This window comes from Zosterops lateralis (assembly GCF_965231275.1).
Source record: "Zosterops lateralis genome assembly, chromosome: 29".
Classification (NCBI taxonomy): Eukaryota; Metazoa; Chordata; class Aves; order Passeriformes; family Zosteropidae; genus Zosterops; species Zosterops lateralis.
The window spans coordinates 2219888-2244345 of record NC_139789.1 but is presented as its reverse complement, the minus strand read 5'-3'; the positions used below and the strand labels follow the sequence as shown (position 1 = coordinate 2244345).

General features: G+C 48.9%; 1 protein-coding gene and 1 long non-coding RNA gene across 3 annotated transcripts in view; one reads left to right on the top strand and one right to left on the bottom strand.

The window, feature by feature from the left end:
- RFX2 (regulatory factor X2) overlaps positions 1-13905 on the bottom strand; it is a 64300-nt gene extending 50395 nt beyond the window's left edge. Inside the window, exon 1 of one of the 2 annotated variants that reach the window (XM_083879959.1) lies at positions 13862-13905. The gene's annotated coding sequence lies outside the window, so the exon portion shown is untranslated. Of the gene's footprint in view, positions 1-7953; positions 8003-13861 lie in introns of those variants that run through there. The other variant, XM_083879958.1, reaches the window with a different exon arrangement.
- Positions 13906-18303: 4398 nt separating this feature from the next.
- LOC310920035 lies at positions 18304-21787 on the top strand. The gene is made up of 3 exons (XR_014591904.1): positions 18304-18434; positions 20585-20645; positions 21711-21787. It is a non-coding gene; the product is annotated as an uncharacterized lncRNA (long non-coding RNA).
- Positions 21788-24458: the final 2671 nt, after the last annotated feature.

The following is a 24458-nucleotide window of genomic DNA, read 5'->3' as shown; positions in this document are numbered from 1 at the left end:
TCTTAACTTTTCTTTGTGACTGAATTGCATAAACCTGTATTTTAAAAGATACAACCCAACACTAATGTGACATTCCATAGAGTAAATCCCCTCTTGGCAGCATTCTTCCCAAACAGTGAAGGAAGGAAAAGAGTCCTGGAGGAAGGGGAGAGAGGACAGGAGAGAGGAGCATGAAACTCCACTTTATTCTGTTATTGAAGTCTTGGGATTTGGGTTTCTACAACATCCACACTCCTCTCTGACTCACAGGTCTCTGATGGGCCATGAGCTGTGGGGATTTATGAGCCAAACGTGTTCCAACAGCTCAAAGCATTTTAGAAACAGCTTCCAGCAGCTCTGGAGAGCCTCAGACCAGCAGGTAGCCAGGAAAGACCATGGTGCTGCCAATTTTAACAGCAGAATGATTTGTTCTCTTAAAAAAAAACTTAACCTTTCATTGGCTCCTTTATTTACCAAGGAGAGCTTTGGGTGGGGAATAGAGGGGAGAGTCTCTTCTGTGCAGCCAGATGGAATTCCAAGCCCAGTTAGTTCAGGCAGGGAGTTAAAGGGAAGATGTCAAAATATGTTTTCCATTAACGTAACAGCGGAAAGCACGAGTGGTTTAAAATACAGTATACAAACAATTCCTGCTCTGCTACCAGAACCTGTGCCAACAGGAGGGATTCTATCACCATAGTTAGTTTAAACCAACAGCAACAGAATTGTAAGTCAGAAATTTGCTGTTTTATTCTGAAATATTTGCTTGGGGTGCTACTTGACATCAAGCTTCAGTCAAAATAAGCTTTAGCAAATGATATGTTAAATGATCCCATCTGCCTGTTTCAAAGGCAAAAAAAGCCAAGTAGATTTTGTTAGTCCTGAATTTCCAGTTCAACCTTCCAAAGGAGAAGGGACATTTTTTGCTCTTATTCACCACCTGGTGCTAAAGTGAATGGGGTTAGTGGTACAGGGCAGAGGAGTCCAGCAATCAGGACATTAACAGCGAATTTTAACAATCAACAGAGCATTGAAATTTTTTTTTTTTACTGGAGAAGTTTTACTTTCTGCAGATGGAAGGGAGAAAAAAAAAAAAAAAAAGAGAGCACCATCATCTTCCCTGCATCTGCACTCAGGTGCTGTGGCAGAAAGCACTCCAGAAGGAATAATTCTCATTGTCCTGCACTCACAGCTGAGGGGTTTTGTCTCTCACAATCACTTTGGGCCAGAGTGTGAGGTGACTGCCCCTCCAGGAGTGACACAAAGGTACAGAGGGAGCCTGGAATGACACAATTCAGGAAATGGACTCAAAGGAACAACAATGAGGATTTTGTAGGAGTTCACAAGAGGTGCTGGTGTCTCTAGGAAAGGAGTGACAGCTGTGGAGGGAGAGAAGGGGGAAAGGGAGAGGGGAAAGGGGGAAAAGGGAAAGGGAGAGAGGGGAAAAGGGAGAAGGGGAAAGAGGGAAATGAGGACGGGGGAGAGGGGGAAAGGGAGAAAGGGGGACAATGGAAAGGGGGGAAGCGGGGGGAAGGGAGGGAAGGGAAGGGAAGGGAAGGGAAGGGAAGGGAAGAGAAGAGAAGAGAAGAGAAGAGAAGAGAAGAGAAGAGAAGAGAAGAGAAGAGAAGAGAAGAGAAGAGAAGAGAAGAGAAGAGAAGAGAAGAGAAGAGAAGAGAAGAGAAGAGAAGAGAAGAGAAGAGATATTTAATCAAACAGTGTTTGCAGCCTGGCTCTCCAGCCCCACCAGCCCCTGCACTCGTGTGCAAGGGCCAAAGTTGTTTGTGCTTGTGCAGTGGGAAAACAGCCACAGTTGTCCAAAGCTCAGAGAATGGCATCCCTAGGGGTGACTGACCTCCCAGCCAGGCTCACAGCACTCAGCATCCTCCAAGGACTCACACAGCTCCCTGCACCCAGCCGAGGCTGGATGGGCGGCAGACTTTTAAAATTAAAATCCTGTGTTATTACATTATTGGGCATTATTACTGCCTATAGCCTCTAACCAGTCTGCACATGTTCCTGTTTTGGGGGAAATCATTCTTCCAGGGAACAGGCAGTAGCTCACCTCTTATATTAAGGAAAAATTAGTAAAATTTTTATAAACTGAGAAAGAAAAAGGTATAAAAATCACTGCAGAATGGCCAGAGGCTGTCTGTTGTCACCAGCTTCCACTTCACTGCTGTGCTACAATGGTTATAAACCTGAAGTGTAAAGTGGAAATTCATCCACAGACAATTTACTTTTCCCCAGCAGAATATTGCATGATGTTCTGGCTAATCACATAATTCAATCCTCATATATTCAGAGAGCACTCAGAAATCAGGAGAATGCATTCAGAATGTTCTCTGTGTGGAACAGTACATTGCCCAAACATCACAATATAAATTCAAGCAAGTAGCTGCCAAAATAAAAAGTTAGAACAGAAATTCCTTAATGATTGACTAAGGAGAGACTCATCACCAAAGTATTAAGTAATTCTTAGGGAAAGTGAATTAGAATTGCAGTGTGTGATGTATTAATTATTTAGTGGCAGTTGAAGAAAAAAGCTGGGGGTTTTAAGGACACGAGGTTACAACACAGCTGGAGGAATTTAACCCCTGATATAAAGTGACTTTTTAAATGTGCAAAGAGGGAAATGTCCTGAGTTTCACTGGGTCCTGCAAACAGAACAATATGGGACAACAGAGGTTTATTCATCTGCAGATCATTTTTGTTCCAAAATTCCCTTTTTAGACATTCTAGCTGTGTGTTTATCAGGATTGTAAAACAGCCTGAAGAGAGATACTGGAGTCACTTCAGCAAGAAATGCCCCAACCACTCATTCCCCCAAATTTCTCTAATTAAACCATTTCTCCAGGGGTTTGTTGGCTGGTTTTCCTCTCTCAATTTTTTCAGCACCAAAACACAGCTCTGAGCATCATCTCTGCCTCTTCACCAGCTCAAGCCCTGCAGGATCCCCACCCCCAGCAAACCAGAGGAGGAAATTTTTAAATAGGAAAAGAGGAAAATCCTCTGGGTAGGGGCTTTTCCTGGGGGATCATTTTCAGGGAGCAGAAAGAAGCCAGGAGGTCCCTTCCAACCAAACCATTCTGGGATTCTCTAAGTGCCTCTGCATGAAATATTCCAGGAGGGTGCAAGACAGAAAAATAATGGCACCGTCCCAAATAAAAAAATAGAAGCAGAGCAATAATGACACCATCCCCAAAAAATGTGTGTCTTGTTTTGATCAGTGAGTAAAGCAACAATCACCTGAGGCCTTCAAAGCACTTTACAAATATTAATCCTTATGAGTTTGCCCATTTTAACTTTCTGGCTTCTAGAGGAGAAAAGAAATTTTGAATTATTCCCTACTGGAAAATGGAAATGAAAGCACAGATCAAGCAAAGCAAGGTTTCCAAAACACACTCTGAAGTGTCAATGGATGTGGATTGTGGATCAGAAAAATATGGGACTGGCCAGATCAGAGATTAATTCATGCCCCAGAGCACAGACCTGAGTGTGGGACCCCTGACACAGGGAAGTCAAAGGTGGCACAGAAACCCCAGTGAGGATGGAGTCCAGAGGCAAAGAAATGAATCAGAAATGTGGAAGAGACACCTCTGGAACTGCACTTGATCACAATTTACTCTTGGAAATCCATTCTCTCATAATATATCTGTATATGTATTCATACAGGTATGTTTTATACATCATGTGTATGAATATCTAGAAAATAACCCAAATCCCACAGACCCTGATACAGCTGCAGCCCCAGGGCCTGAAAACCCAGAGATTTTCTCGTGACAGTCACACCCTCAGATGTTTTGATATGAAAATATCTCCTTTCAGCCCCCAGGAAGGAAGTGGTGATTTTGATTTTCTCAAAGACAGAGCCTGCAAGGAACGTGTGGAGCTAAAGACAAAGCACATTTCCCCACAGGGCAGCAGTCAGGGACTTCAAAATCCTGAGTTTTACAAGGTGGATCATGTTTTTATTACAGATTTCATCCATGGAAAGGGGGCAGAAAAGGACAAAGTGGTCCACAGAGAGACTCACTCTGCAATCCATTCCCTGTCTCAGCTGCAATCACAGAATCATGGAATGGTTTGGGTGGGAAGGGACCTTGGAGACCACCTGGCCATGGGTGGGGACACCTTCCACTGTCCCAGGGTGCTCCAAGCCCTGTCCAACCTGGCCTTGGACACTGCCAGGGATCCAGGGGCAGCCACAGCTGTGCCAGGGCCTCCTCACACTCACAGCCAACAATTCCTTCCCAATATCCCATTTAAAATTCACTTTTTCAATGGGAAGCCATTCCCTGTGTCCTGTCCCTCCATCCCTTGTCCCCAGTCCCTCTCCAGCTCTCCTGGAGCCCCTTTATTCCCTGCCAGGGGCTCTGAGCTCTCCCTGGAACTTCTCCTCTCCAGGTGAGCATTCCCAGCTCAGGGCAGAGGGTCTCCAGCCTCACCCCCCATGGGCTTTATCCCTAATGAACAGGGTGATTAACTCCAGCAGCCCCTGGGTTCATCCCTGTGCCCACAGCCCATCCCAGCAGCCCGGGCTGGGTGACGCAGCCCCGCTGGAATGTCCCTGGATGGGGATTGCAGAGGAGGCTCCTGTGACGGATGAAACTCGCTGACAGCACAGAATAATTAAATAATTAACCCTCCCCGTGAGAGGATCTTTGCTCTGCCTCTCCCATGAAACCTCTGAGAGCACTTTGGGGCACAGACACACCCCACCCCATCCAGGGTAACAGATTATCAGGATCCTTTTGGGGTTCCTGGCACTGCAACAGCTCAAAATTTCATGTTTTTAAACTAATATTAGATAATGAGAATTAAAGAAGCTATTTCTACTTACCTCACTTTATAAGTTTAGTACTTTATCAGTTTTATAGTCACTTTATAAGAATAAATAATGACTTAATTTTATATATAATATTTTATAAATAAATATATAATATTTATATAATATTTTTATAAATAAATAAATAATGAATAAACACTTCAAATATTGGTCCCCAGGTATAAACCTCTGGGAACACAGAGTTTTCTGACTGTTACCAAAACATTACTGCACTTTTTACCTAAAACCCTTTTTGTGAGGATTTTGTGAGGTTTGGGGGTTTTTTTTGGTGGCGGTTTCTTGGGGGTTTCTTTTTGGGGGAGGATGTTTAAGGTTTCTTTGTTTGTTTTGGTTAGAGGTTGTTGTTGTGGGCTTTTTTTAAAGATTATTATATTCTGAGCAGCATCTACATTGGGAAGAATGAAACTGTAGAGAACAGCAGTGGTAATAATCAAAAAGCACTTTTGCTGTTCCAGTACAATTTGAAACATGAATTATCTGGTTTACAACTCCTCACCTTCCACAATTACCTCTAATGGTGGCAGCACACAAGACAATACTCTGGAATTTAAATAAGTCAATTTATCAGCACAACAAGCAGCAGTTCTGCCCTTCTGAGAGCTTCCTGCCTGCCGGGGAATGTTCAGAGCACCACGAATTCATGGAGTGGTTTGGGTGGGAAGTGACCTGCTCATCTCCTGCCATGGCAGGGACACCTTCCACTACCCCAGGCTGCTGTGCCAGTCACGGTGTTGGGAGAGATCTTATGGAAACTCCCAGATTTTCCCATAAATTCTATTCCAAAAAGAAAATATGGACCCCAAACAGATCTCTAAGGTACACCAGGAGAAGCAACAACTCTGTTCCTGCAAGCCCAGCTCAGGTCAGAGTGGTGCAGGTCAATGTGACAGAGGAGGTGCCTAAAATATGAGGGTGAACTTTACATTTATAGTTTGAGGAGAGGTGATTCATGTAGAAAAATCTACATTCTGAGTGCAAGCAGCTGTGAGAGCTGGGCAGCCTGCAGGCCAGCCCCAGGCTCTTCAAGGGGCTTGAAGAAATCCTCCGTGGAGGATATTTCACCTTCCTGGCAGGTGGAAGTCTTCTAACAATGGTGCACATCTGCCACATTAAGGAGAATAAATATTTGCTAGGAAGAAGGAAGCTCTGAAGACCAGCCTGGTGACCAGGAGCTATTATTTCTCTTATTATTTGTACCTATTAAAGAAAAATTTCCTCCAATGACTGGTCATTTAAAGTCATGAATATTTGAAAAGATCTGCATTTCATCTCCTTTGGGGTGAAGGGTGGGGGTTTGAATAGCACCAGAAATTGTTTAAATGCAAGGACTGAAGATAAGTTAGACAGAACCAGTCCATGTGCATCTACTCCTATCTCCCCCCACATTTCACAGCTCAGAGGTGGATTTTGAGTTGTTTTTTAGACTGGACCATCCCAGGGAAGGAGGAGAAAAATATCCTTGGACAGAGCAGTGAGGTGACAGCAGTTACAACAGCACCTCCAGCACACAGAGCTTGGACTTATCTCCCAACCTGCTTCCTCCCACCTTATCACAGGCTCTGCACAACCTCCTTTTACTGCCCAAACAAGAGCCCAGGGTAACAGAAAATATGAGACTGTTGGTCAGAAAGGCCCCAGAACTGGCTGAGCTGGCTGGAATATCCAGCTCTGTGCAGAACCAACCTTGTATCCCACGGGCTGCACAGAGAGGGGCTGCTGTCCACCTCACCACACATCCCCAGGTGCCTCCTGCTCCAGTCTGGGCTCACAGAATCCCAGAATATCCTGAGCTGGATCCCACAGGGACCATCAGTCCAACTCCTGTCCCTGCACAGACACCTCAACAATCCCACCCTGAGCATCCCTGAGAGCGTTGTCCAAACGCTCCTGCAGCTCTGGCAGCCTTGGGGCTGGGACCATTCCCTGGGGAGCCTGGGCAGTGCCCCAGCAGCCTCGGGAGGAAGAACCTTTCCCTGAGCTCCATCCCAAGGCCTGACACAGCTCCAGCCCTTCCTGGGCTCCTGTCCCTGTCCCAGAGCAGAGCTCAGCCCCTGCCCCTCCGCCTCCCCTCGGGAGGAGCTGCAGCCCCCGAGGAGCCTCCCCTCAGTCTCCTCTGCTCCAGCTGAACGAGCCAAGTGCCCTCAGCCTCTCCTCAGAGCTTTCCCATGTTTGTATCCCTGCAGGGCTGAGCAGGCTGGAAAGGTTTGGCAGCAGTGAGGAACAGGCTCAGGAAGGACACACTACTCTCCCCACACTCCCCATCAAAGCCCCCGTGGTGACACAGTTCTGTCCTGGGCACTGGAGACACTGGTGAGACCCTGTCCCACTGTGGTCATGAGGTGATGAAGAAATGCCACTTGCATTTGGAGTTCTTGTGCCTTGTTAAAGCACCTTTGATCATACATCAAGTAAAGGATAATTAATAAACAATTACCATTACCAGCCAGTACCTGAAGCCATCCTAGGTGCCATCAGCACTAAGCCAACCCACACATCATCAAGCATCAGCTCAGCTCAGGATCAGATCTTGGAGAAAGCCAAGAAGGGAACAGAAAAAGAATCCCAGAATGATCTGGGTTGGAAAGGACCTTAAAGCCCATCCCACTCTGCCTCCTGCCACCTTCCACCAGACCAGGCTGCTCCAAGCCCCATCCAGCCTGGCCTGGAACACTTCCAGGAAGCCACAGCTTCTCTGGGCAAACTGTGCCACGGCCAACACTCACACAGGGAACAATTCCTTCCTGATATTTCATCTAAACCTCCTTTCTTCCAGTTTAAAGCCATTCCCTTTCACATGAGCTGATGCTCCACTCCAACAGCACCTAAAAGATGGAAAATCCTGTGTGCAAAAGCATCACCAGATGCTCAGGTCCATTCCAGAAGACACTCATCCATCATAAATAACCCTCACAAATCAGGGGAACATGGGAACTTCCACCAGCATTGCATTGAGGCCATCACTCTATTGCAGTGTAGCACTGCTGGATGTCTCTATATGAGAATAATAAAAATTCAGTGCTCAGTGCCCTGGTTTCTCCAATCACTGTCTTAGGGGGAAAAAAAATCCTTGCCAAACGTCCCACTCTGTCCCTGCTCAGCTGCACAAGGGCAAGGGCGGTGCAGGGTTTTACCTGTCAGTGTGAGGCTGCTTTATCTAAAGCCTCCAGGACTCCCAGACAGCAGAGGTCAGAAGAACGAGAATAACTGATATAATTCCCTGGGCAGGGTGAATGTTTAATCAGCTGTGTGTTAAGCCAGAAATTCTCCAGAACAGTTCCAGGGTTGTCATGGTGGCAACAGGATCTTAAGCTGACACTAAGGAACAGTCTGACAATGACTAACCAGGTGGTGGTTAAGGAAATTGCTAATTCTGCTGAGGTTGTTTGCCTATAATCACTCCACCCCCACTTTTTCCCTTCTCTCCTCTTCCCCTGATGTTTCTTGTCAGTCTTAACTAGTGACATCTCCAGAAGAGGCATCATTAATGATGGGCTCCATTGAGCAGGACCCTTTGCCTCGTGGTAACCTCAGAGAACCACCAGCCACAAATCCCAGACAAACTCCTCGATCACTGGTGCCTCCCTGCACAGACCCGGCATTGACTCCATCCTCGTGCTTCCAAAACTCAGCCATGGAGACAGAACCCTCTCTCTTCATCCTGGATTTGCTCCTGATGTGTGGAGTCCACAGGGATTCCCTCATCCCCAGCACAGCTGCAAAGGGGATGTTTATGAGTTTGGAGCTCTGGTTCAGGTCCTGATGGGAAAGGGAAAATGTGCACTCCAAAGCTGCTTGGGAGAGAAGTAAATCCAGCCAGGATCCTCTTCTCTAGAAGGGATGGGGGAAATATGTGCAAACATAAAATCCCAGAATGGTTTGGGTTGGAAGGGACATTAAAGCTCCTCCCATTCCATGGGCAGGGACACCTTCCACTGTCCCAGGGTGCTGCAAGCCCTGTCCAGCCTGGCCTTGGGCACTTCCAGGGATGAGGCAGGCACATCTTCTCTGGAAAACCTGTGGCTCACCCTCCTGATAGTGAAGAATTTATTTGGTTATCAAACCTAAATTTCCTCTTTCAGTTTCAACCCATTCCAGTCCACTTGTCCTGCCCCTCCAGCTCCTGATTCCGAGATGCTGCTGCACTGTGCCATACCCTGAATCTCTGCTTTGTTCCTGCTCATGTTCCATATTTTCTTTGCCAGGATGAGACTTGGTAAGGATCAGAGATGCCCTGGAGGAGTCAGAGTCACCCTGCCAGGGGAGACAGGGAGTGTCTGGAGCTGCTCCTGCTCGGAGCCTGCACGCAGGTACCTGCTGCTCTTTGTCCTCACACACATCCACACGTTCTGCACATGAAGCCAAAGAAAAAAACCCTCACACAGGGAAAAACAAACAAACAAACAAAAAAGATTTGTGGAACCTGGATGCTGGGAATCCAGTCAGTGAATCTGCCAGTGAGTGAATCCACCAGTGAGTTAAATGCAGCATCAGGGAGGAATATCTCTACAGTCAATATAATTATTAGTTTTGTCAGCTTCTTACTGGAGACACTGAGGATTTCTTTCAGATTTTGGACAAGAAAACAAAGCATCTGTTTTTTGTTTGGATATTCTTTATGTAAAAGTCATTATTGGTGCAGCATTCTGTGACCTGTTCCTTTGACTGCAATGTTCAGTCATTAACCTCCTGCAAAGCTTCCTCCCACGACACATTTGTACAATGCTGAGACTTCTCTGACATTTATAAAGCTCAGAAAAACAAATTCCTAATAGAAATCCAACTCAGGATAAAAGCAGACTTATGAATTGCCTTTAAATGACTTTTCAAATGCCTTCATTTGGGATTTCTGCAGCTCTTCACTCCTGTAGAACATGGGGAAATACCCAAGGGAACGACATGAAGTTGTGTCGGGGGGTTGGGATGGATCTCAGGGAAAGATTCTGCTGCGATTTTATGACCAGATCAAGGAACCAAAACAGTTTCTGAAGTTCTCTTTGGGAAACTTCTTGCTTCTGTTGCAATTTAAAATACACCTTGTAACTTTATTGCTGGGTAGACACAGCCTAACCCCTGCAGTGACATAACTGAACAGGAATACTGTGGGAAGAGGAAGATTTTCTCATTCAATGACATGAAACCACATGTCTAGACATAACTACAGATTGTTTTAACAATTCAGCTGAATTAACAACACTTAAACTTTTCTAGAAATCGCCATCTTTCATAAAACATCAACCAAAGCTGAAAATAAGTTTGATTTGTTTGCTCCTTCCTCCCCTACCTGGAAATAATTTGTGTATTAATGTGTCCTGAGATAATTTCTGAAATGCAAACATTGCCACCTCTTATAAAACATCACCAAAAGCTGAAAGTGGATTTTTTTTCTACTTTCCCCCTGAATTAAAATAATCTGTGTATTAATATGACCCTGAAATAATTTCCTCTGTACTTTATGTGCTAAGAAAAGGGACTGTAGGAAGTGCCCTGTCCAAATGGATTTCTCTTTGCTCAGGGAGTTAAGGTTTGTGCTGAAGGAAGGTTTTGTCATCTATTTATGAATTTATGGTTAATTAGCCCATAAGCTGCTCGGATTCCTCTTTGCTCAGTGGGTTAAGGAGCCCATGGTTTGTGCTGAAGGGAGGGTTTGTCATCTATTTATGTATTTATGGAGAATTACCCCATAAGCTGCTGGGACAGACACATCCCGACGTGGGAAAGCCGGCACGTTCCCAGACAATAAGCTGGATTTGTCAGTGTTTGAACAAAGGAATAAAGCCTTGCCAGTCCAAATAAGACAAAACAAGGCGTCTGAAAGCGCAGATTACAGAGACAAACCTCCCCTGCGTGTCAAATATCGGCGGCCCCGATGGATCCCGAGCCCCGAGCCGGGCCGGCCCTGGCACGTCGGGCTCCAGCGCTGGCATTTGTTCCGAGGGAGGCAGGGAAAGAAAGCAGGGAGAACTCGGGTTAAATATAACTCGGTAGCCTCGAGCAGAAACTCCGGCGGAGGAGCCGAGCGGGCGGGACCCGCCTGTTGAATCAGCAGCGCGCCCGGGCTCCGCTTTTAGCTCGGCAAGGGCTGACAGAGAGCGGGGGAAACGGGCTGGAACACGGGAAAGCAGCTCTGTTTACGGGCCTCTATCAGCAGGGAAAACATGTTGTGATTAAACGTGGCAGCTGTCGGTGCTCCGAGGTGTTACGAGCAGGGGACTATTTACAGACAATGACTGGCGCCGTCTATTCCGCCGCGATGGAGCCGCGTGTGCGGCAGCCCCCGAGTTACTCCGTGGCACAAAGTGACTTTTAGTGGCAGGGAACTCTCTCAGCTGGAGGATTTCCCCCAAAAGCCAGGACAAACGGCATCGTCAGAGGCACTGGCTGCTCAGTGATTACAGAACCCCAGAATAGGTTGGGTTGGAAGGGAGCTGAAATCCCACCTTGGTGCACCCTGTCCCATGGGCAGGGACTCCCCAGGGTGCTCCAATCCTGGTCCAACCTGGCCTTGGACACCTCCAGGGATGGGTCTGATTGTGTTTACACACCCAGAAGGACACAGAAAGTGTACTTCTGATGTATTTTCACATACCTGACACACGATTTAACAGCAGCTCTCTCTAGACCACACTCAGCCTCAAGCCTTGGGATGGGTGACCCCATCCCTCCCTCCCTCCCTCCCAGCCGGGCTGCAGGGGCTCAGTCTGTGCCAAGTCCTTTGGTGAACGAGGGGCCTCCATTTATAGCCCAAACCTACACATTTGTATGGCAATCCTACACATTTATACAGCAACCCTACAAATTTATATGGCAAAGCAACCAAACACTCAGAGAGGGCAAATGTGATGCTGAAGGAGAAGAATCTGCTGCAGGGAGGCCTCCAGGTCCCCACCCCTCTCCAGGTGGTGCAGATTTCCCCTGGCTCAGAGCCCTCCCCGGGGCAGAGCTGGCACAGGGGCCCCAGGACAGGGACACGCTCCTGGGAGAGGAATTCATGAGATGCAAATGGCTCAGCAGGGAGATGCAAAGCAGGGACTGTCTGTGGGAGTCACTCTCTGCCTTCCCTCTGTGCCAGCGGATGCTGCTATCCCCACCCCATCACACCGGGATCATTCCTGTTCTGCAGGAAGCAAGCAGGGACAAAGAAATTCCAGCTGTCAACCCCTTCTGTCTGCGCTTTCAGCCTTCAGGCCAAGATCCTGTTGTTACCTAAGAACCCAGATTCCGACTAAAAAGATGAGCAGTTCCAAACCTCATCAGTGGTTATGGGAACAGCTCTGACAACACCAAGCCCAAACAACAAACCCCCAGAGCCTGCCCACAGCTGTGTAACCCCAAGGCAAATGCAACACATCTCACAGAATTCCAACACATCTCCCCTCCCCTGGGACAGCAACACTGAGAGGTAAAGACACAGCTGGATGTGTTGTTTTCTTTTTAAAACATCAACTAAGATTTTCAGGTATCCAACACCCCACGGGCTGATCCTATAAAGTCCTACAAGGTCCTGCCTTGGTGGTTTTGCCTCACCCGATTCCAGAAATCAAACAGTTCATCCCAAACTCTCTCAGCAGACACAGTCACAGGCTGACTCAACCCGTCTTGAACGAGGTAACTGTGAAAGAGCCTCTCAAAATGCCTCCCCTTCTAGTAAACGTGCCCCTTTAAAATAAAACCTGAGACTGGTCTGATCCTGAACTGACTGAAGCAAACTCAGACCGAAAAGTGAAACAGCAGAGGCAGAGAGGGAAGCCCAGGAGCTTAAGGTCATATTTAGAGACTGATTTTTTCCTTTTTTCTAAGCCAGATGTTACTGTCTATCCTCAAGTGATTTGTAACCGAGATAGAGTTGAAAAGTTTGGGCAGAAGCAGATGAAAAAAACTCGACTAAATGATCCCAAAGCTGAGCTTTCAGTTAAACCTACCAGTTAAAGCCTCAGTTTAAGGACATTGCAAATGCAAAAAGGTAAAGTAGATTTAACAATATTTAATAAAATTATTATTTATTCTGCTCTTTAATTAGTAAGTCTCGCCTCTTTCAACAGCAAAGCCCAAAATAAAGGTTTCAGAGCTATCTGAGTAAAGAGAACGGAAAGATTTAATCAGGCAGAGGGAACTCACGCTTCAAACAGGCACGTCCACAAAATCCCACTCTAACAGGAGATGAATCTTGTCTCACAACACACTTTATTCAAAACAAACAGGAGAAACCACGTCAAGAACAGGCGGCAGAAGCTCGCAAATGGGTCTCGCTGCGATTTCCCCTCGTCTCTAACACCGACACGGACGCGAGCGCCGGGATCTCCCGGCTCTGGCAACTCCAGCGATGAGCCGGAGTTGAAACCACCTCCCTCCACCCCCAGAGGAGGAGGAGGAGCGCCTGAGGGGTCGGGGACAGCCCGGGGAGAGGTTTGGGGGCAGCGCGGGGAGGGGGAGAGCAGGGAGAGGGACGGGGAGAGCACAGAGAGGGGGACGGGGAGAGCACAGACAGAGGGACGGGGAGAACACAGGGAGAGGCAGAGCACGGAGAGGGGCACGGGGGCCGCACGGAGCGGTGCCCGCTCCGAACCCACAGAGCGGTGCCCTGAGCCCCTCCCGACCCTGAGCGGACCCTCTGGGGCTCGCACCCCGCGGCGCCGAGCGGGATCCCCGGCAGGGCCGGGCCGGCAGTTCCGGGCAGCCCCGGGCGGGAGCGGCGGTGCGGGGCCCCCCCGCGGGCCGGGCGGTGCCGGTTCCTGGCCCGGGCGGGGCCGGCTGCGGGCGGTGCCCCGGGGCAGCGGCCCCTGCCCGGGCAGGGGGAGCCCGGGGCCGTTCGGCGGTGCCGCCTCCGCCGCTCCCCCGCTCCCAACTTTCCAGGGGCGGCGCGGCCGGTGCTCCCCGCCCCGGTGACGGCGGGCCCGCGCATCCCGCGCCGGGACAAGCGGGGTCCGCTCCGCCGGCCCGCGCAGCGCCCGCCCCGCCGAGGACGCGGAGACCGCGCACATCCCCGGCACCCTCCCCGGCCGAAGTCCCACGTCCAGCCCGTCACGGGGCGGCCCCGCTCACCTGCCGTCCCCGCCGGGTGCCGCGGGCTGCGCTGGGCTCCGGCCGCCGGGGCCGCGCGTTGCCGCCGTTGGCAAGTAACAGTCTCCAGGGCTACGGTCACTATGGCGCCGGGCGCCGGGTCTCGAGGCAACTGTTGCTACCCCGGCCCCGCGCGTCACCGCCCGGCCCCGCCCCAAGGGGGCGTGCCCAGCGCTTCTCCGCTGCCCATTGGTGCAGCGCGTGTCCGTCATCTGAAGGGGCGGGACGCATCGCCGGAGGACCAATGGCGTGGCGGAGGGGGCGTGGCCAGAGCTTGGCGCGCTGTTTGGCGCCTCGGCGCGGGGCGGGGCGGGCGCGTGACGCGCGCGCGCGGGGGGGGGAACGGGGAGGGGGCGGGGCCGGCGCGCGCCGCGGTGATTTCACCTCAATAAATCAACCCCCAAATAAATTTAAAAAAATAATGATAATAAAAAGAAAGTTGATTTTCCCGCTGTTAAACACTACAACGTGGCGGGCTGGCGTTTTCTCCCGTTGCCGCTGGGGTTGGTTTGTTTTTTAATTAACCCCCTCCACATGACATCAAACCGTCGTCATGGCGACGGGGCGTGACGTCACCGACAACAACGGGCCGGGAGCGGGCGGGAACGGCGGGTTCGGGGCCAATTGGGGGAATATCAGTGAATCCCTGCCGGGCCCGGCCCCCGCCCGCTCTGAGGGGCCCCGGAGCCCGGGGGGGGCGCGGGGGGAGCCGGGACATCAAACCGGGACATCAAACCGGGACATCTGCGGACAAACGGACACGGCCCGGTGCTGCGGGAACGACAGAGGGACGTGGGACTGCTGCAGAAAGTCCCGAGAAAGCGGCGGGGATGCCCCAGGGCTGCCCTGGGAGGGCTCACCTGGAGAGGAGAAGGCCCAGGGCCTAAAGGGGCTCCAGGAGAGCTGGAGAGGGGCTGGGACAGGACACAGGGAATGGCCTCCCACTGAAAAAGTGACTTTTAGCTGGGTGTGGGGATGCTGGAATTGTTTTATAGGTTTTTAGTTATAAGTTTAGTATGGTTTGAATTTTAACCCTAGCTAGGTAAGGGCCCCTGTCCTGGAATGCTCTTATCAGAAGTTGATAAGAATTTCCAAGACAACCTAATCCTCTGCCTGGAGACTGGTCTTCCCATTGTCTTTTCCCTCATCCCAATGTATCTTCTTCCCCCTCCTGTCCATCAATCTCCCAGGCCTGAGACCTTCTGAGAGGTGTCAGCCAGTGGTTGGTGGATCCCCCAGAGACCCCACCCCAATTTACCTGATTTGTTGATGTTTGTGTATTGCAGTTGGCATTAGCCACCTTGCTTTGTTTCATTGGTTTGCAACTTGTGCCCACCCCTGAGACTTCTGTTGAACAAAAACCCCTTGCAGACCAGGCCCTGGGTCACTCTCCAGAGGCACAGGCCTGGGACCAGGGACTGCCCCTGTGATCCCCGAATAAAACCTTTGTTCCTCGAGCCTCAAGAGTGTCCCCTCTTTCGAACCACGGCTGTGACAGTGAAGGTAAAAGTGCTGTGGAGCCAAAGACCCACGCAAAGGTCCTGTTGAGGCGTATCAGAGCTAGCAGGGTGGTCCAGCCGACCGCTGGACTGGCCTGAGAGACAGATACGCGAAGCAACAGCTGGGATATTGGGCAGGAATTGTTCCCTGGGAGGGCAGTGAGGCCTGGAATGGGTTCCCCAGAGCAGCCCCTGGAGCCCTGGCAGTGCCCAAGGCTGGATGGGGCTTCACTCCCCACATCCTGCCCTGTTTTATTTTGTCAGTGACACCCAGCACAGGCTTTAGGTCACTCTCGTATTTTTTGACTGCAGGTGCTGCCAAGGAAAGCATTTCTTATGAAGATTTACGAAATATCTCTGTTTGTGGGGTTTTTAAGGGTTTTTCCCCCTACAGTTAAACTCAGCAGAATCACCACCACTTGCTCTGAAAAATCCCCTTCAGGAATTTTCACGATTTCCAGGATCACCTTCCTGACATGCAATAAAAAGAGCTTTTTATGATGTATTTTTTTCTGCAACGTTTTCTGAAAAGTATGTCCCAGGCTCAGCCAAGGAAGTGTGTAGAATTTGTACCCATGGAGACTCCAATAACACAGCCTGCTCCAACCACCACAGGATTATTACTTTTCTTACCTAATGCTTCGGGAAAGGAGTTCCTGGAAAAGGAAGTGACTGAGTGAGGCAATATAAATTGGAGACACTGTTTAGAGTGTGGTCCATCTGCAGATTTGGGGTTGCTGTTCCTGCTTTTGGGAGATTACCACGAGGATTACACTGGAAAAATTAATGGAGTTGTGTGTCTGACCACCACAGACACACTGAGTGAGCTTTTGAGAAGCTCCTGAGAAAAATAATTTTTATTCTTAATGGGTTGTAGGTGCCTAAGCTATGGATATTTAAAAAGAGCAATTTTTAGGTGACCAAAACAAACAGTAAAAGAGAAAATAGATGTGGAGTAGTTTTTTAAAAAATCAGCTAGGACATAAACATCCACCTTTACTCCTGGAAACTGAGACCAGATTAATAGATTTGCATTAAAAACTCCTGATATGTTTGAAAGTTGTTCTCACTCCTTCCCTCAATCTCTTGTTTTACAGATGAAGCAATCATCTGGTTTTCCTGCTGGAAAAGCCCAGACCTTTCCTAAAAACCACTCAAAAACCAGCTATTTTTTAATCCTGTGGTCACTTATTCCTGTTTGAGCCCCGTGCTTTGGGTTTGGCCACACTGAATTGCACCACGCTGATTTTGAATTATCACTCAAATTTACCAGGAGCTGAATGAAATTCCTCAGTCCTCTCCCCTTTATTATCACCTCCAATGTGTTGTTGCAGCTCTGTTATTTTTTAGGGCACGACTCCCCACTGAACAGCGTCCATTCCTCTGGGAAAGAAAATGTAAAACACATTTGGATTTACTCCCGTTCTTCCCAAAGTGCCAATTACTGCGTGAAACCCAAAGCACAGGTGACAACAACATCCCCAAATTCACAGAATCATTCACAGAATCACAGAAAAAAAGTCCTCGGAGATGACCAAACCCAACCACCAGCCCAGCACTGCCCAGGCCACCATCAGCCACTGTGTATAGCAAAGTGTATTTTTGAACACTCGATAATGCTTGAATTTTTTGGTAATGCAGAGCACAACACCTCTGGGATCCCTGCAGCCCCTGGGAGTTCCCTGGGAATCACCACAGTGCTGTTATTTTTAATTTGGGACCTGCCCCCCTCCTCTGATCACTGGGATTCATGAGGCACATCTCGCTCCTCTCACACTGTACCAGGGTCTAGGAGAAAGAAATTAATTTCAAAAAGTTGTTGGAAAAGAAAGAGAAGTTTGATTTTTTTTTTCCTCTTCCTTTCCTTTTCCCCCAGAGGAGCAGCTGCAGCTGTCTCTGCTGCCCACAGGAGGGCACGTTCCTCAAAGCAAACTGGAATTCAGCTCAAAGCCAGTCCCGCCCAGAGGATCTCATTGATTGATCCATTTTCACTAAAGGGAGGTTCCGACAGAAAAATTGTGTTCTGACCAAAGCAAATTTCTGGTGAAAGCGGGATCCTTTGAAATATTGTGTTTATCCACGAATCATATTGCTAATTTGGGTGCTGGAAATGAAACCTGAAATGAAACTATTCCTTTAAATTGTTTCCTGCGTGAAAAAAATTCCCAGAGGGTTAAAACAGAAACAAACAAACAAACAAACAAACAATTTCCTTTGGGATTTTTGCTTAAAGAAAAAGTTTCCTTGTTTTAAATGGGAGAATCCCCAGTCCCAAAACAGGTACCAAACAGCATTTTCCTTCCTGGGGAATTTCTGTGTCAGCTTCCCTCATCCTTGGAGGTGTTTTCCAGCCCTAACAATTCTGGGATTCTCTCCCTGCTGTGTTTTACAGCTGAGTGAGCTCAGGGCAGAACATCTGGAGCCTGAACTGGTGCTTCTCCATGTCCCTTGTCCCACAGGCCCAACAGCTCCATCTCATGCAGGTTATGAGGATCATTTAATCTGTGGATTTTCCCTTTAATATTTCAGTGATAAAATGAAACTATAATTTCAATTCACAATCATTTTAATTTGTGGTGCACATAAATAGCTCCTGGTTTTGCAGGCAGGGAGTCACTCAAGGGGTGCACTTAGGAATTAAATCTCCATTTCATCTCCACTCCAGCTATTTCCAAGGAAATTTCAGTGGGACTGGTGCAAATTGCAGCTTTTCCTTCAGGGAGCTGCCACACCCCTTGGCACAGCCCTGGGTGAGCTCCTGTTCCAGCCACAGCCCCGGGGCTGTGTTTTCTGCACCACAAACTCCTCATCCTGCTGCTGGTCACACAACAACATTCCCCAGTGCTTTTGGCTGGGCTTGAGAGGAGAAATGTGTTGAGTGTGGCTGTGCCAAGGCCACGCTGGCATTTCCCAGTGGCACTGTACCCTGTCCAGCCCTGCCCACGCGTCTCTGCAGCAGGACACTGAATTCCAGGCTGTTCTGGATGCTCTGTCCTGTCCTGGAAGTGGCCCAGAGCATTTTTATCCTCAGCCTTGCCCAGCCTGGAATCAAACAGGTGAGTGCTGAAAGTGAGAGAAAGAAGAGAGGATGTTCAGCCCTTCCTGTGCTCTTTTTCCTGTCTCCCTTGGGCTGTATCCAACAATCCCTGGCAAAAGCTTCCCTGGACAGTGTGGGATTTGGAAAGGTCACTCTTCTCAACTTCACATTTTCTTCCTAGTAAGTTTTTAGCACAGCTAAAACCCCAAATGCTCTCCTTCCCCCACCCTGGAAATTTCCTTTTACTTTAAAGGACCAAGCATTTATCTGCAGTTTTATCTGTTTGGTTTGGCTTCAGCTGTCTGGAAATTCCACAGAAAACACTGGATAAAGTCATGGAAAAACCCCAGTGCCTGTGGGGTTTTGTGTGCCACTCCCTGCAGGGATCTGCAGCCTCCCGAGCCCACAGGAGCAGGATGTGTCCACAGTTTGGATGTAATCAAGTGCAGTCATACTGATATCACTGAATCCGCGCAGCTTCTGTCAACACAGCCTCTGCACAGAGGCAACATGTGTGTCATTAAACCCTCGGTGGCTGAACAGCCCCTGTGCAGGGTTTAAATGGAATTTCTGCACAAAGCGCAGCTTTTCTGGTGAGTGAGAGTGAGTGAGGCTCCTCTCATTCCCCACATAAGCACCGGTGCTGAAACAGAGTGAGCAGGAGGTGAGAGAGTCAAGGTGAAGGCCTGGGTGATGTGGTGGGAAGGAGGCACAAAATCAACAGAACACACAGTGGTGGCACCTTCAGCACCTGCATGGCAGTGAAGAGGAGCCTCTGAGGCACCTGGAGAGAACCTTCTCTGCTGCTCCTCATCACACTGGTGCTCCAGACCCTTCCCCAGCTCCGTTCCCTTCCCTGGACACACTCCACCTCCTCAATGTCCTTCTAAACGTGAGGAGTCCAAAACAACCCAGGATTTGAGGTGTGAGCCCAGCACAGGGGGACAGTCACTGCTCCTGGTGGGCACTGGCACAAGGCAGGGCTTTTTGGCAGAAGCTTGGAATCTGAATATTGAGCAAAAAGCTTTGGTTTGTTGACATAGGGAAGATCAATACCCCCGTGTCTGGGAGCGTCTTAAAGCTCTGTAACTGTTTTACTCCAGGGAGTTTATGTTTAAAAACCACAGAAAATCATTAATGGCCCTGTGGATTATTAACATTTTGACTGAATTGCAGGTGCAGAACTCTTGCAGCTCCCTCCAGCCCAGACAGCCACCAGCAGAAACTCATCAGCTTGTGCTGTCCCCCTGCTCCCAGAGTGGCACCTGGCCAGTGTCACCAAGGGCCAGAGCCCAGTTTCCGTGTCTCTGTCTCGGGTTACACATTCATCCCTTTCCTCTCACAGCACAGCTGCAGTGGGGAGGGCACAGCCCTGCTCTGCCTGGCAAACATTGTGACACCACTGCCACAAAGTCCCTTGGCACGGCCAGAGGGGAACATCCCATTGCTCTCGGCCTCCAGCAGGCAGAGAAAAGACAGAATTCCATTTTTATTGCAGTTCTGGAGGTGCAATTGGATTTTTGTCTGAGCTGCTGGAAACAACTCTTCTCCATGAAACTTCTGTATCCACATCTCAGAGCAAACAGCTTTTCCAGCAAATTATTTTCCAAAACTGGGATTACCTGTGGCCAAAGATAGTGTTGCAGTTTGGGTTTAAGTTTAATGTTCATGGCCTCTGAATTGGGATGATATCTAACATCAAACTAAATAATTATACAGCCAAGAAATCCTAATTCTCCACTGCTTTTCAGGCTTTATAAATATGTATTCCACACACTGCTCTTTGCATATTGCATAAACAGCCTTTGCCCGCTCCACATTGTTTCAAAATCCATGAGTGTGCAGTTTTTAATGAGTTTTAAAAAAATTAAAAAGGAATTTATGCCCATGACAGGCCAGGGTAAATAGTTTTTGCCCTGTTTTATTTATGAGAATTGCAGGAGAGTCATTTAATCACAGACAGAGGCAGATAAGGGTCAGTTATCAGCTGCTGTGTCCTGGTGATGAGCCCTTGCTTTGCTGATTTATGACAGTTGGGAGTTGGATATTAATCTAGAGCATAATTTGGTGGGGATTTTAATGTGTGTGCGTCTTTTTGTTGTGTTTGGGTGCTTTTGGGCTGTGGTTTTTTGGGGGTTTTCCAGTATTTCCCACACCTGTTTGCTGTAGACCCTTTACAGGACCAGAAGAGATGTTGCAAGTCCTTGATGGGAAAGGCACCATGAGCAGTGTAAGTCTGGAAATGACTCAGGCACAAAGACTCTTCTGTCTCCCTTCCTGCCTGTGACCATGTGGTTTCCAGCCTGTTTCCTCATCACAACCATCTCCTCCTCATGTCCAGCTTCAAGTGGAAATTGCTGAAATATTTTATTGCCCTTTAATCTTCCAAGTCAATGACCTGAGGTGCAACAGCTTGGGTTGAGTCATTCACCACCAGCGACTCTGGAGCTGGAATTTGGGAATTTTATCAGAGGAGCTCTAGCCCAGAATAGCTCCCAGAGCCAGTGCCAGGGCTGGTGACAAAAGTGAAAATTATGTAAACTGTGTTGGGTAATTTGGATGGGCAGACAGGGCTTGTTCCCTACGGGGAACGATTCAGCTGAAAAAGAATCTGATTTCCACTCTCTGTGCCCACAGCTGCATGAAGAGATGATGCTTTGCTTGAGGTAGGAAAGAACCTGCAAAGGGAAATTTCACTGGGGTGATGTTCTGTAGGGCACAGGAAAGCTGTGGCTGAGGTGAAGAAGCAGCAGCCAGCCCATGTCTCACTGGCAAACCTGTGCACCAGAGTTTCCACCCTCAGTGATGTGGTTTGACAGGCACAAATCTGGAATCCCACAGCCCCATCTGCATTATCCTGGGCCTTTGCTCTTATCCTGATGCTCTTCTCTTGTGAGGGGCAGCTCTGTCCCTGCTGGCATCCCCCTGCCTTAGTCATGGGAAATACCTGGAAATTTCCAGGTGAGGCAGAAACGTGAAGACATCGTAGAATTATTTAAAAGACCCTTAAAATCACCAAGGCAAATAATCTAACACTGCCAGCCCCCCAGTGAACCATGTCCCTGAGTGCCACATCTCCACATCTCTTAAACTCCTCCAGGAGTGTGTCTACACTTTGGGAAAAGTGACTTTTATCACAGAGTTTAAAAAAAAAATCACAGGAAAAGATTTTTTTAAAAATCACCTAGTACACATAAACATCCACCTTTACTCCTGGAAACTGAGATTTGCCTTAAAAACTCCTGATGTGTTTGAAGGTTGTTCTTATTCCTTCCCTCAATCTCTTGTTTTACAGATGAAGCAATCCTCTGGTTTTCCTGCTGGAAAAGCCCAGACCTTTCCTATAAAAACCACCCAATAAACCAAATAAACAGCTATTTTTTAATTCTGTGGTCACTTATTCCTGCTTGAGCCCCGTGAATTGGTTTTGGCCACACTGAATTGCACCACACTGCAAGGTAAAAATCTGTAACAAGAGGTAAAAATCTGTAACATCCCAGCACAGACATCCCAGGCACTGCTGTAACTCACCCAAGATCATGAACTGAGGGCTGTTCTCACCACAGATTTACCAACAGGAACAAAATGGATTCTGTGAAGTGTTACCCCTGCCCTTAGAGGGGTAACAAGTTGTAACAAGCAGGGTCAAACATGGAAGGCTCTTTATTATCTGACTCCAATTCTACTTATATACATTTTGTACAGAGGGCCCAGATTGGCCCAAGGAGGTCACAACCTCCTGACCCCATTGGTCACTGTGACCATCAGTCAAATTCTCTCTCAGAGAACAACTATGCAAAACATACTGATAAATTCTAAGAATACACATTGTTTACATGAAGCAGCATGAGAATCAGGCTGCAAAGGTTCAAACACTTGAAAGCAAGAAAGTCAGGGGCGACAGTGAAGGTTCTGGTTGTCCTCTCGATGTTGAGCCTTTGTTCTCAGCAGAGCTCGAGGCTGTTGAACCTGCAGCCACCTCCTCTCTCCTGATCCTGTGCCACAAGAAATGACCCAGCCCAGCCAAGGCAGGGTCACCTGGACAGGTGACACAGGAGAGTGTCCAGGTGTGTTTGGGATGTCTCCAGAGAGGGAGACTCCACACCCTCCCTGGGCAGCTGTTCCTCGGCTCCCCTCAAGGTAAAGAAGTTCTTCCTCATGCTGAGGTGTTTGTCTTGTGTTTTAGTTTGTGCCCATTACTCCTCGCCCTGTCGCTGGGCAGCACTGAGCAGTGGCACCATCCTCTGGACACCTCTTGGAGACATTTGTATATTTATGTAGGATTGGTGGGATCCTCTCTCAGCTCTCTCTTCTCTGCACTAACCAGGCCCAGCTTCTGCAGTCTCTGCTCATCACAGAGATGCTGGAGGCTCCTCACCATCTTTGTGGCCTCCACTGGATCTTCTCCAGTAGCTTCTTGTCTTTCTTGTACTGAGGAGCCAGAACAGGACCCTGGACACTGCTCCAGATGTGTCTCACTAGGACCAAGGGGCAGCATCACTCCTGCCCTGCTGGACTGGGACTCTTCCCAACTCCCCCAGGGCCCCACTGTCCCTCCTGGGGTTGTAGTTCCCTCCCAGGTGTTTCTCTGCAGAGCTGCTCTCCCCTGGGTCACCCTCAACCTGTCCAGGTCCAGGTTCCTTCACTGTCCTGGAGCTGCTGGGGCCACCCTGCTCCTGGTGCCTCAGAAAACGAGAGCCCTGTGGCTGCACAGGAGTTAATCCTGGCAAACACAGACAGCAAAGGAGCTGTTTGACCAGATGCCCAGTCACTCTGGTGCATTTGCTATTCCAAGCTCAATAACCCCCTGCTTGTTTATAAAGAGCTGTGCTGTGTTATCACCAATCAATAATGACTCCGAGGTATCAGACCCTCTCCTGCCTGTGCCAGGGGTGCCTGAGGATCACCTGAGCTCATCTCTGCTCTTCTCCTTTGGCCTCAGAACCAGCAGGAGTTCAGCAAACACCACAGGATTTACCTTGGGAGTGATGCAACCCCTGTTTGATGGACAAGGACAGGGGCAGCACATAAAAACCAGCTCACCCGAGGTGATCTGTTGGCTCAGGGAATGGCCAAAAATAGATCTGGTGACTCCTGCCACCAGAGATAACCCTTGGGCTGTGCCCCTGGTGCTCTCCTTGGCTCACTGGCAATTCTGTGCCCCTCATCAGCACAGCAGGTCCTGGCTGAGCACCAGGCCAGGCTGGACTATGAGGTCAGGAATCTGAATTTTACAGATCTCATCGACTTCCAGGCTGCTTTTTTGTTTTGCTTTTCAAAATAAATTCACCATCTGAGTGAGAATGGAGCCACCTTGGAGGGGCTGCAGAGAGGGGGAGGTGAGAGCCTTGAGGAGCTGCAGGGGAAGGCTCAGAGTGCAGGAGAAGGGAAACAGCCAACACAGCAAGAATTGGAGGTGCCTGGGCCACAGGACAGCTCAGGGCTCCCGAGGCTGCCTTGGCCCTGCTGTCCTGCTCTGCTGGTGCTGTTTTACAGCTGCAATATCCCCAGCACTGCTCTGTCCTCTGGCCCTGCCCCTGCTCCAGCTGCAGCCTGACCTTCTGGCAGGAGCTTCCCTAATTACATATTCCTTAGGTTTGCTCATCAGCTGAGTGGTGTGAACCCTGTGTGAATGGGGAATGTCTCTGGGCAGTGGGAGGAGGCAGAAAAGAATTCACAGAGGAAAAAAAATGGCTTGGAATTCTTATTCTGCAGCAGGAAAATAGCTGCAATAATTCATTTCACAGATACAGCTGTTTTCCTAACAGGATAAACAAAATCCTGGCTCTTCTGCAGCTTTATCAGCCAGGAACAACTGAGAACAATTACATGGATCCACCTGATCATAACACTTAAAAAGAAATTAATAAAAAAATCAATATTCACTGTTGGACTCCTGCTTAAGCAAGATGCAGGGAGGGCAGGAGATGGTGGAGACGCCACCAGACCACAGGTTCTGGTAATGGGGGCCTGGACATCAGAGCGAGAACTGCCCAGTGCTTGTGCTGGTGGTGCTGTTTAGCAGGTCCAGCCCGTGCCCTTG